The following is a 10,494-nucleotide window of genomic DNA, read 5'->3' as shown; positions in this document are numbered from 1 at the left end:
TTTCTCTGTGGAATCTGGATGAGAGCCTTGCTGGGTAGCAATCTTGGTTGTAGGTTTTTCCCTTTCATTGCTTTAAATACATCCTGCCACTCCCTTCTGGCCTGCAGAGTTTCTGCTGAGAAATCAGCTGATAACCTTATGGGAATTCCCTTGTATGTTATTTTTTTTCTTTTCCCTTGCTGCTTTTAATATTTTTTCTTTGAATTTAATTTTTGTTAGTTTGATTAATATGTGTCTTGGTGTGTTTCTCCTAGGGTTTGTCCTGTATGGGACTCTCTATGTGTCCTGGACTTGGGTGGCTATTTCCTTTTCCATGTTATGGAAGGTTTTGACTACAATCTTCAAATATTTTCTCAGACCCTTTCTCTTCTTCTTCTGGGACCCCTATTATTCGAATGTTGCTGCGTTTAGTGTTGTCCCAGGGGTCTCTGAGACTGCCCTCAATTCTTTTCTGTTCTGCTCCTTGGCAGTTATTTCAACCATTCTATGTTCCAGCTTACTTATTCGTTCTTCTGCCTCAGTTATTCTTCTATAGACTCCTTCTAGCATATTTTTATTTCAGTTATTGTGTTGTTTATGTTTGTTCTTTAGTTCTTCTAGGTCTTTGTTAAAGACCTTGATCTGTGCCTCCATTCTATTTCCGAGATTTTGGATCATCTTTACTATCATTACTCTGAATTCTTTTTCAGGTAGGTTACCTTGCTCCTTCATCTGTAACACAGTTGTTTGTTGTCTCTTTTTTGGATGGGTGAGACTGTGTTCCTGTCTTACTGTTTGTTCGGCCTGAGGCTTCCAGCACTGGAGTTTGCAGGCAGTTGGGTAGAGCTGGGTCTTGGTGCTGAGATGAGGACCTCTGGGAGACCTCACTCTGATTAATATTCCTTGGGGTCTGAGGTTCTCTGTTAGTCAAGCAGTTTGGACTCTGTGCTCCTACCACAGCAGCTCAGGCCCGACTTCCGGCCTGGGAACCAAGATCTCACAAGCTGCACGGCACAGCAAAAGAAAAGAAAAAGGTGCAGTACAATAACAAAGAATAAAAAATAGAAAGATAAAAAATATATTAGGAAAAATAAAAATTATAATTGAAACAACTACAACAAGGCAGAACAGAACCACAACATAAAAAAAGAAAGAAAAAAAAGGGGGGGGGACAAGCCTAAAGGAGCAGAATAACAAAGTATAAAGATTAAAATGCAATTAGAAAAAAATAAAAATATAAATGAATCAACAAGAAGGTAAAATAACCACAAACTGAAAGAAAAAAAGAAAAGAAATTTTAAAAAGGCTAGACAAGGCCTTGGCTGTGGAGGGCAGAGCTTAGGCAGCAGTGGGCTTTAGGGGGGGGGGCAGCAGGGCCTAGGCTCAGGTCCTTGAAGCTGGAAAAAGCCTTGGGGGTGGGACCTAGGCTTAGGACCTGCACAGCAGGGAAAGGCAGCACAGCCTGAGGGGTGCCTCCCAGTGTGGAGTTCTGGAGGTAAAGGGGTGTGTGGGCAGGGTTTAGGCCCAGCAGGGTTGGAGGGGGTCTCAGGGTGCTGTGTGTAGAGTTAGGGTGTAGGGGCGGGGCTTAGGCTTTGCAAAGCAGGAAGGAGACTCTGAGGGTGGAGCATAAGTCCTGGGAGCCCAACAGGCTCCCTGGTGCCCAAGTGGGCAGCGGAAGCACTCATTGCTCCCTTCCATTCCTCTGCTTTCCTGAGGGTCTCCCCTGTCACTGCTGAACCCCTAATGTGGGTGGGCCCCACTGGGTGTGGAAACTCCTCCCCTTCCCCAGCTGCCCCTCAGGGGCACCTGTCCCATCAGTCTGGTCTTTACTTTTGCTCCCCCTTCCCTCCCTCAGGACCTACATGGCTGAAGGGGGCCTTGGTGGGCAGATGGTCAGGCCTGGGCTCTCAGCAGGCTCCCTGGGGCCCAAGTGGGTAGGGGAAATGCTGGCCCTGCTCCCTTCTGATCCTCTGCCCTCCCAACAGTGCCCCCTCTTCCCCCTCAGGGCGTGGGAGCCCTTCCCAGCTGCCTCTCAGGGGTGCTGGTCCTGCTCCCCCCCACTTCTCCCCACAAATCCTAACCAGTCGCTGGGGGTTCCTCCCATCCCCTTAAGTGTCCGTGGTCCCCCACCAGTGCCCTAATTGTGCAGAGACACCAATTCCGTGCCCTCCTAGTCTGCCATCTTCACTCCACCTCCTCTTTTATGTTTGCGACCGGCAAGGATGGGCCAGGACACGGAGGTCCCCTTAGCTTCCTTCTGGGATGTTTGGGGCCTCCCCCTTCTGGTGGCCCTCCTCCAGGCATTCTGCACACTGATTGGCTTTGAGCCCTTCCCTCCACTGTGGTCATAGCCTTCGAAACCTGGGTCAACTCATCAATGTCACAGGGTCCCTTTGAGGGGGCCCCGAGGTTGACAGTCCCTGAATCACTGAAGGCAGATTACTGGCAGTTTGTTGTGCTCATCTATCTTCCTTGGCATCTGCCTCTAGATGCCAGTTGTTGAACATCTGAAATGCTGACTCCACCCCCGGGAAGTGGGCCCCTATCTCCAACTTCTATAATTTTCTCCTAATGTCTGGGGCACTCTGGGAAGTGAAACGGAACTTAAGACTGGCCTGCCCTTCCCCCAACTCCAGGTTCACATTCGTGTACGTGCAAAGGCACTCCCTTAGGCATTTCAGGACATCCGAGGGGTTTTTCCTTCAGTCCTTGGATGACTCCTTGAACCCTATTCTAATTTATGGGTTTATTCACAGCCTACTGAATGCCCTTAAGTATCAAGTCCCTGAAATATGTGAGGTGCTGCTGACCGTTTTCCACTTAATGGTTCCACCCCCAGAGTCCATGTCAGGAATGGCCTGGATTCAAGTCTGGTATAGAGTGTGCCCTGCATTATTTTGATTGGTCTTACCAGCTTCCTCCTTTGCATTAGTTATATAATCAGTGCCTTTTCTTCCCCAGAGAATAAGACGTTCAGGAGGGTTTGGACACCCACCCAAGTGGGGAAAGGAGTGTGGAATATTCCTCAGACTAAATTGGGCAGGGAGGCCAAATGCCCATTTGGCATGTGTCCAGTTCTCTATTTGCTCAGCTACAAGGACCCAAGCAAGGACTCTGGACGATTTGGGGGTCCTTTTCTTCTTTTCCCAGCAGGCAGTGATTTTCCTGAAATCTTGGCAGAAACAAGAGTTCGTGTCTGAGAAGGGATCCCTAGGGATCTGCAGTGGAGGATAGTGGGGAGAGACCTGTCCAACAGAGATATGTACCCTGCCCTGGGATGGCAAATTGGGATACAACAGACCAACACAAAGGATGTGCTCTTGGGTTTTTGACTACATCCTGAAGGTGGGAATGCAGCAGGGGTTCTGTGAGCATTTTACAGTTGCCTACTTACATTTGCTTCAGTCAGCAGGATGCCTAGAGCTCATCTACCCTATTCTGTGACGGACTTATCCTTTCATGGAAGTCTTGCAGTGGTGAGTGCCCTAGTGGCCTTTAAAAATGCTCAACCTGTGCCCACATTTGCAGCAAGGGTTTTCAAGAGCATTAGGACAAACAACATAGAACAGAGACTGAAGCTTCAATCTCAAGAACAGAGACTAGGACTTACAACACACACAGAAAACAAAGAGATGTTCTTACCATGTGGTGGCCTCTGGAGGGCTTCTTGTCCAGTCCCCTTTTGGGGAACCAGTTCAACCAGACAGCCAATTGTTCAATCTCACTCACTAGTAGAGGAGCGGCTATATTTAGACAACTACCTAGTTGTTGTATGGATCCCAAGGGAGGGGTCCATATGACTTAATTCAGCAAAAAAAGCAGTGTACATTCAATGTAATTCCTCCAGTATTCAAACTGCATTTTTCATGGGAACAGAACAAACAATCCTACCAACTTGTATGGAACAACAAAGAACCCTGAATAGCCTTAGTGATCCTAAGAAAGAAGAACACAGCTGGAAGCATCTCCCTCCCTGACTTCATACTACCGTACGAAGCTATAGTAACCAAAACAGTGTAGCTCTGGCACAAAAACAGGTGCATGGGCCAGAGGAACAGAATAAAGAGCACAGAAATAAACCCATTTGTACGTCATCAGTTAATTCATAACAAAGGAGCCAAGAACACAAAACAGGGAAAGGACAGTCCCCTCAATAAATGGTTCCAAGAAAACTCTACACCAAACATCAAAGAACACCAGACACTGTCAACACCACACACAAAACTAATATCCACAGTTTTCCACATCAAGCCCTTCCTCTGCTGGGTCCTCTGCAAATGGACCCCCCCTTAGCAGTAAACCACACACAGGTTTCTCCCTGCCTTTTCCTCACCTTTTACTCCCATGGTGGTGCCTCCTGGCAGTTCCTGAAGACATCTGGTTCCTGCCTGCATGGACTCAACCGAGTGTTGTCCCAAAGCTGAAACCATGGCCGATCCTGAAGAGACCGAACTTCAGTCAGCAGCGTGAGAAGCCAAGTTCCTTCACGAGCTAAGTTCATCAGTGGAGTACATATGCACCTCAAGGATCAGCAAGGTGGGCGTACCACCTCCTGCTGGCCAACTGGGATGTGCAGGCCACAACCTCTCAGTTCAGTGGAGCCCATGCTCCCAGCTGGCAAGCCTGCAGAAACCACTAAATTCGGAAATTCAAACTGAAATGGAGCCAAATATCCCATGACTTCTCCAAAAAGAGTTACAGAATAATTAATTGGAAACCATATGCAATCAAAAGAATGTAGACACAAACTTTACAGCCTGCACCAAAATTCACTCAAAATTGTCCACAGACAAATTTAAAATGCAAAACTATAAAAACTGTAGATGAAAACACAGAAGCAAATCTACATTACCTTGGATTTGGTGATGGATTTTAACACAAAACCTCAAAGCCTATCCACAAAAGAAATAAAATTTTGAACATGGACTTTAAAAATTTAAAACAAACTCTATGAAATATCTTATTCAGAAAACCAAAAGACAAGCCACAAAGAAAAATATTTGCAAAATACATATCTGATAAAAGATTTGTACTCAAATTACACTAAGAACTCTAGAACAAACCTCCTTAAAAATGGGTAAAGATTAGAACAGATACCTGGCCAAAGAAGACTATACAGATAGTAAATAAGCATACAAGAATATGCCCAACATCATATACCATTAGGGAATTACAAATGAAAACAATGAGATAGCACTGCACACCTATTAGAATTAATAAACTCCAAAAAAAATGACACTACTGATTGATGAGAGGTGAACAGGAACTCTCCTTTACTGCTGGTGAAATGCATATACAGCTACTTTAAAAGATATTTTGGAAGTTTTTTCCAAAGCTAAATAAGACTCACCTGAGGATCCAACATCCTGCCTCCAGTATTTAGACAACTGCTTTTCAGAACTATGTCCAAACACAAACAAGGATGTAATTAAGCACAGCACTTCTACTCATAATGGCTATAAACGGAAAGAAACCAGGATGTTCTTCAGTAGAAGAATGTATAAGCAAATTGGGGTACCTCCATTTCAAGGGGAGCAGAATATGCCACCCCAATATGCCTGTTGGCATAAGGATTATTTTGAGCTGATTATTTTCTGTTTTCTTTAAAGAAGACAACATGAGAATCTCTGAAAACCAAGTCAAGATTGCCCTTTTGTGAGGGAAATTTATATTTATAAGGGAAATCTCCATTTGAAAGGTTATCTCCCTCTCCATTACCAGGAATGGAAGGATGACTAAATCTCAAAAAACTCTATCAATGGAGAAAGCTACTACTTAAATCTGCACAACAACACCCATACCCTTCCTTTCTTTTGTCTTTAGATGAAGATGGTATTTAAGGTGATGGGCTTGGACCATTTCAGGGCGTTATCTCCCTTGCATATAGGAGGTATATATGTTATTAAACTTCTGATTATTTTTCTCCAGTTCATCTGCCTTAAATTTTTTATGGGGGGTAAGGGGGGGACCTCAATGAAGAACAAAGAAGGGTAGAGGGAAAATTATTTTTCCTTCCATAGACATGCAATGGTGTAGCATTCAGAAATACAAAGGAGTGAACCATCAACCCATGCAAAAAACATGGATGAACCTTACATGTATATTGCTAAGTATAAGAATCCAGTCTGAAGTGCTACACACTGTATGACCCCATTTATGACATTCTGAAACAGGTAAAACAGAGATGGTAAACAGGTTATGGGTGGGGGATTGAAATATTCCATACAATACTTTAGTGATGAATACCTGCCACTATGCATTTGTCTAAACCCATAAATTTTTACAGCCCAACAAATAAATCATAATATATTCAATTTTAGTTATTTAGCATATGGGAGTACCACAGGATGCATTACAGAATTTAACAAAAACTGATTTAGTAATGTATGAGAAAACCTCACTGTTGGTAGTGGGACAAAAGGTGCTGACCTTAGTAATTCTGGAAGTAAATGGAATCTCTAGACTAAACACAAGATGTACTGTACCTAAACAGTGGACTCAAAGTTCCCTGCAGGCAGGAGCTAAGAATGTTGAAGCCACTGCATCTGTAATCTGGAATGGAACAAGCAATGAATTCAAAAAGTGACAGATGGTGGAAGCCAGGTTTCTCACCATTGGAATAGGAAGTTACAGATAAGCAAAGGGAGAAGGTTACAATATCCATGTAATAATGGATCAGGGTGATGACATCTATATAAATTCATCTTTAGTTTAACATGGATACAGACAGTTCCACGTAGAAATCTCTATAATTAGGTGTATATGCACAGGTTGGAATACATGCATATGTTTCAGTGCATTACCAGCTGAGTACATTTAGCTTTCAAATATAAGTTGTTAATACCATCCTCTAATTAAAGGAATCAGGACTCTTTGAAGAAATGGCTTCTACTAGGACTCAGTAAATATATGAGCCAGGATAATCTTAAAGTATCAAAGTAAAGAAGTACCGGCAGGGGGTGGGGGGGACGGACGACTCACAAGATGTTTTCATTTGACATAATTCCATGAGACAATGGAAAAAGCTCTCAACAGTCAAAGCAAGAATGAACTAAGCACCCAAATACTATACTGTACTGCTGAATTATAACCACAAGTATAAAATAACTATTCAGGTGTCCACACTAGTAAAATAAATGACTACAAACACTTTTTGTGAACTGGGTTGAATAGAAATGTCCTATGCAGAAGAATTCCAAATAACTGATGTAGACACGCAGCCACCCATCCATCAAGGAGGGTAACCCTAACCCTCTTCTGAAGTGTGGGTTCTTCCTAAATAAGACACACAGTATGGACATGGGAAAAATAACTTCACAGCAGGGAAAACTGACAAACAGGACCTCAGCCACGTGACCAAAGTTAACATGAATGGTGATAAGTTGCCTTGAGAGCCTGTTCCTTTGACATAAAATGATGAGAACGCACTTGACCTCTGTGATCTGCTCCCTCAAAACCCATAAACCCAGTCTAATCATGACAGAAAAACACCACGTAAATCCCAACATGGGACAGTCTACAAAATACCTGACCAGTCCTCCTCCACAAAGAGAAACAAGGAGAGTCTGAGAAACTGTCAAAGGCCAGAAGAACCTAGACAGACATGATGACTACATGTCATGTGGTGCCCTGGATGGGATCTGGGACAGAAAAAGGAAAAACACAGGGAACCAGAATAAAATATGGACTTCAGTTAATATATAAAAAGGTATCAATATGTGTTCATTCATTGTGACAATTCTGTAGGAAGCTAGAAGAAAGGAAAAATTAAAAGTCAAATAAGAGAAACCTATTGTATCAAACTGGAAATGTAGAGAAAATGGATGATTTTGTAATAAAAACACTAACAAAATGCCCCTAAAATAAGGCAAATACGAACAGACCAATTAGCCACCCAGGGACCTCTTTCCTCTGCTGGTTCTCCTCTCATTACTCTGGGGTTTTCCTCTTCTGGACAGTGAAGGAACAAGAACAAAGATGCCCAGCAGCTCCCCTAAGATCTGACCCCACCCAGTGTTTCCACCTCTGCCCACCATGACCCACCCCCCCTCCCCCCCGCCAAAGGGAGTCTCAGGGATTACTGGTTCTGATGTGTCAGCAAGGAATTTTTTGATTCCAAGGGACTGGACACACTGATAGAAAATAAGTTAATAAATTTAATATATTTAATGATTGATAGAAAGAAAATAATATACTTGCAAAAGGCAGTTATAGGAGTGGTTTTGAGCTTGGTGAGACAAGCTCACATTCTCACAGTGACCTGGTCCCTTTGTCCTACTAAGTGACTTTGTGGTGGCCCCATCCACAGGCACAGTCTCTCTCTCTGCATCAGGGGCCTTCAGCAACTCCAGGCTAGCACCCACTCATGTCCATCCTACTGGGAAGGGTCTCTCCTTCTTTAGGTTCCATGAAAAGTCATGGCTTTAAATACCTTTGCTCTGGCTTGGGTCATGGTCTCATGCTTGAAGCCACCAGAGCACCAAGAGGATGGAACATGGGATTGGCTAGAGGTGGATCATATGCCCATCTTCGAGGGGGTGGAACATGGGATCAATCCTCTGCAAATGTGTGGATTGGAAGCAGGTAAGATGTAATTCCCAAAAGCTGAGATGTTGAGAATAGATGCTGGGTTGGGGAAAGCAGCAGATACCACATTACTGACAGCCTACTGCATAGCTGTGTATCTGAAGCCCAAGGAAGGAAGGGATTCACTTAGGGTCAGGGGCTGTGGCCACTCATCCAGTGCTGTCCTCCCAGTTTGGCAAGAAGCTCTTCCACTTGCTGAAAAAGCAACTTTGTTGCTGGTGGTAAACTCAGGGTTCCTGGCTTGGGCATTGGGTCCTCACATTTTAAAGACTGGCCAAGAATAGCCTGTGTGCCCTCAGAAGGCACACAGACCTCATTCCTGGCCCTGGGAGGTGAGAGCCACGCCTACCCCTTGGCCACATTACTCACTCACCCACAAGGAACAAATTTGCTCATTTTCCAGTCTCCTCTCTACGAAGAGCTGAGACCAAATACTAGAGTTGCAGATAAATTCTTATTCAATGAAACAGAGGGAGTCTCATGGATTATTTTATACCATGATAACACAGTTGGTGGCTTTCCAGAGACCACAGGGTATGGGGCAGGGATGCACATATCTCCCCAAGGCCATATGGCCACAACATAAAACTGCCTGTTAGGAGGCCCAGATGCTTCCATACCTTTGATTCTCAATGAATATGAATGTCAATCTTTGTTACAACCAGAAGGTCAAAGAATTGCAGGGCCACAGTCTGTGCATTACTGTCATGACCAGGGAGGGCCACACTCAACATCTGGAGGGTTATTACTTGTCTTGGCAGGCTAAGAGGCTGTAAGGGAAGAGACATTTGTCTCAATGACATGGATGTTGGGAACTGAAACATCCTAAGGAACTGTCTAGGCTGCCCAGGTAGTTGTTCAATTACCCAGCAGCACAATCAGTATTGGCCACAGGGGCTTGAGGGGCCAGGGCTGACCTGAGCTGCAAGACCATGGATGTCTGCCTGGATGCTCAGAGGCCAAGGGCTGTTCTGAGACCTGTTTCTACTCCCATGCAGATGGAACAAAGGATACATCCAGTCCCAGGAGGGCCCCACCAGCCCTCAAGAAGGCAGCACCTCGGCGCTGGCAGCTCAATGCACCCAGTCCTGTATAAAATCCACACATGTTGGGGCTTCCCTGGTGGTTGGGAATCTGCCTGCCAATGCAGGGGACATGGGTTCAAGCCCTGGTCTGGGAAGATCCCACATGCCGCGGAGCAACTGAGCCCGTGCGCCACAACTACCGAGCCTGTGTTCTAGAGCCCACGTGCTGCAACTACAGAGCCCACATGCCACAACTACTGAGCCTGCATGCCACAACTACTGAAGCCCACATGCCTAGAGCCCATGCTCCGCAACAAGAGAAGCCACCACAATGAGAAGCCCGCACACTGCAACGAAGAGTAGCTCCCGCTTGCTGCAACTACAGAAAGCCCGTGTGCAGCAACAAAGACCCAACACAGCCAAAAAAAAAAAAAAAAGTCCACACGTCTACTGAGTACCCTGCATGTCAGGGCTCTGCTGGACATGGGGCTGCCCTGACAGAGTGGGGCTTGCATCACCCTTCCCAGGTGGGAGCGTGGAGGGAAACCCTGCATGACCTCTGAGACCCTAAGAACACTTGACTAAGGTTGAGTTCAATTTGGAACAGTGAATGGCCAGAGCAGACATGTCATTCATCTTCTATCAGAGCCCAGGACAGGAGAAGGAGAAAAACAATGGCCTAGCTCAACCTTGACCCCTAATCCTGACACTGATCCTAACCCTAAACTCTGACCCTGACCTTAATCCCTGACCTAACCTTAGCTCTAGCCTATACCCTAAACCTGTACCTTACCCTAACCCATATTCATACCCATATCCTACCTGTACCCTAATTCTAACCCATACCCTAACACCCATACTCTAACACAGAACCCTAAGACCAAAGACTCTGAGACCAAAAGCA

The sequence above is a fragment of the Balaenoptera acutorostrata genome, chromosome 16 (genome assembly GCF_949987535.1).
Source record: "Balaenoptera acutorostrata chromosome 16, mBalAcu1.1, whole genome shotgun sequence".
Classification (NCBI taxonomy): Eukaryota; Metazoa; Chordata; class Mammalia; order Artiodactyla; family Balaenopteridae; genus Balaenoptera; species Balaenoptera acutorostrata.
The sequence above is the reverse complement of the archived record's forward strand: the minus strand, read 5'-3'. Positions refer to the sequence as shown.